Source organism: Gavialis gangeticus, unplaced genomic scaffold, assembly GCF_001723915.1.
Source record: "Gavialis gangeticus isolate Ggan-Ray unplaced genomic scaffold, GavGan_comp1, whole genome shotgun sequence".
In the NCBI taxonomy this organism is placed as follows: Eukaryota; Metazoa; Chordata; order Crocodylia; family Gavialidae; genus Gavialis; species Gavialis gangeticus.
Genome location: NW_017729017.1, coordinates 1,117,232 through 1,120,311, shown reverse-complemented (window position 1 = coordinate 1,120,311; position 3,080 = coordinate 1,117,232). Strand labels below are relative to the sequence as shown.

General features: G+C 49.6%; 1 long non-coding RNA gene across 1 annotated transcript in view; it reads left to right on the top strand.

The window, feature by feature from the left end:
- Window positions 1-3,080, top strand: part of LOC109294660 — a 15,076-nt gene that overhangs the window by 3,743 nt on the left and 8,253 nt on the right. Inside the window, exon 2 of the long non-coding RNA XR_002096600.1 lies at window positions 1,769-1,775. This is a non-coding gene — a long non-coding RNA (uncharacterized LOC109294660). The remainder of the gene's footprint in view (window positions 1-1,768; window positions 1,776-3,080) is intronic.

Below are 3,080 nucleotides of genomic sequence, written 5' to 3'. Positions count from 1 at the left end.
TAGCACTATGGATGAAAGGGACTTGGGGGTCAGGATTGACCACAAGATGGACATGACCCTGCAATGTGATGCTGCAGCTAGTAAAGCGAGCAAAATGCTGGCTTGCATCTATAGATGCTTCTCAAGCAAATCTGAGGACATCATTCTCCCCTTGTACTCAGCCTTGGTGAGGCTGAGGCTGGAGTACTGCATCCAGTTTTGGGCCCCACAAGTCAAAAAGGATGTGGAGAAGCTTGAGAGAGTCCAGAGAAGAGCCACGTGCATGATCAGAGGTCAGGAAAACAGAGCTTATGACAACAGCCTGAGAGCCATGGGGCTGTTTAGCCTGGAAAAGCGCAGGCTCAGGGGTGATCTGATGGCCATCTATAAGTTTATCAGGGGTGACCACCAGGATCTGGGGGAATGTTTGTTCACCAGAGTGCCCCAAGGGATGACAAGATCGAATGGTCACAAACTCCACTGCTACCATTTCAGGCTGGACATAAGGAAGTACGTCTTTACTGTCTGAGCCCCCAAGGTCTGGAATAGCCTGGCACCGGAGGCGGTTCAAGCACCCACTTTGAATGCCTTCAAGAGACATTTGGATGTTCGTCTTTTTGGGATCCTTTGACCCCAGCTGACTTCCTGCCCCTAGGGCAGGGGGCTGGACTCGATGATCTTCTGAGGTCCCTTCCAGCCCTAATGTCTATAAATCTATGATTTGAGCAATTGGCAAATTGTGTAACACACCAAGCCGTAGTAGGTGACCATACAGGGGGAGAGGAGGCTTCTAGAGCCAGATGTGAAGTGTTTGCACCCATGGAAGTCCTACAAGCTGCTGCTGCTGCAGTGGAACAGATGGGTAGCCAGAAGCGAGGGCTAGATTCGCAAGAGAAATTTGGGTGTTACAAGGTATAGAATTGTGGCACTTAATCCTTTGCTGGCCTACTGGTTAAGACTCCACAGCCCTGTGTGAGGCATGCAGGCTCTGTGCATTGGGCATGAGGAGAGTACAGAACCTCTGACTGGGACTTACAGAAACTAGAATGTTGACCAGGGGAAAGGAAAACATATACTAGGCAAATAAAAAAGGCCAAGTAAATGGATGTGGCATAAGTCCCACCACTCTCAGGGACTTTACATCTCCTTCCATCCAGGATTCACAAACATGACCTCTCCCCTGGAGGTAGGCCTCCCCAAGTTCTTTCTTTTTAAACAAAAAGAGAAAGCAGGCTTCTTTTCCACAAACAGATGGCAGGAGGTGGAGGTGGAGAAGGTGGAATTAATGCTGTCCTTTTGCCCAATAGCCCTGTGCTGAGAGTTCTCACATGGGATAAGGATTTATCAGAGTGGATTTGCACCCCCACCCCCCAGCACAATTGTTGTAACCAGCCAGCCATAGTGTAAAGGGAGGGGAGGGAAAAGATTTCTCTCAGACTGTCATGTGAAAACTCTTAATTTTTTTATACAATAATTACAAATATGTTGCTTTAATAATTAAATGTTATTCCAGGGCAAGTTATGGAAATGGCAGCAATGAAGGCAGGGAGGCAAGGAGTGGTGAGGTGAAAAGCAGTGGGCTAAGCAGCAACAGAGCAAGAAGGGCTATGTCAGCACAGCCCTTGCTTGCTCCCCTGCCAAAGGTCAAGCCCTGGATTCAGTGGCCAGCCATGCCCCTCCCCCCACATAATGATAGGCAATCTCAAGGAGTGCAGGATGGACAAGTACCTGAACCAGAAGAGGATTCAGAGCAGGACCCAAGCACTTTCATGTGGCATGAGAGTGTCAGAACCAGAGTCCAAGTCAAAGTGCTATTCAATAAGGAAGATTAACATCTGTAGTCTAGGCAGTGCCAAAAGTCAGAAGCCAGGGATCTAGAACATCCAAGCATGATAAGCAGGAGTCAAAAACTAGTCAGGAGTCAAGCTGAGGAGGAGCAGTTTGTTTTTTTGTTTAAACTAAGTGATCAAAATCCCATAATCATCTTCCCAGGTGCAATCACAAATTTTCTGTTACATTGCCAAATAACATTCTCTTGCTGTGCTCCCTGCCACTTTCCCTTTCCATTTCAATCCTTATCCCACCACCCATAGGCTAAGCAAGCAAAGCAGGCTGTTTTCAGGTCCTTTTTTAGGTCCACTTCCATCATGTACCCTTTCAGATACACTCCGTTCAGATTTGCCCCATTCAACCTACTTAAACAACCTACCTCATCTCATAACAGGTACTGGTTCCAGCTCAAACATATGTTCTGCCCAGAGTTTGCCTCACCTTGTAGTGGTGCTGTGGCAGGACCACTGTTTGTGCCTGCCACTTTAAGGGCCTGAAGACAGCAGCTGGCAGGTGCCTGATTAGGGCAGCCATTTTGGATTCAGGGCTGCCCATATAAACAGGGCATTTTGCTGTTGGAAGGCCAGGCAACATCACTAGGGAGCAGGGCTGCTGGTATCATCTGGAGGTAAGGGAGGAGCTGTAGGGGATGGTCAGGAGGCTCTGGGTCCTGGGCATGACCTATAACTGCACTCTGCCAGGAGTGGGTGGCCTGGTGGGGCTCTCAGGGGTGTGGAAGCCCCCAGGAAATGCCAGGGCAGTTATCACCCTGGTGAAAGGTGGGTGCCTTAACCCCAGCTCCCACAACTGAGTGGGTTACCCTCTTTGTAGGGTCTGGAAGGTGGACCCCAGCAAAAGAGTGGAAACATAGACTCAAAACTGTCTTGACATCCCCTGACTGGTCCATGCTGGGGCCAGGACCAGAAGGGTTGAAGGGCCAGGGGCCCACTGTGAGGGATGCCCAGAGCTGAGGGCCTCGGGTTCCAACTGGCCTGGAGATGGGTCAGGGCCAGTAGAGCGCTTCACTGAAGTCCAAGATCAATACTCTGTTGGTTTCCTTCCTTCCTTCCACTTTGGACGCACCGGACCAGGCTCACTTGGACTTGCTTGGGGCGATCCTGAGCATAAGACTCCCTGGCTCCCTATCTCTTTTCCTTTCTCACTTCCACCTGTCTAAAGGTCTCTAGCCTCTGTTTATCTCACTTTCTCATTCTTTTCTTGCTTTCTTGTAGCTTTTTCCCCCCCTTTTCTGTCCTCTTTGTCCCATCCCC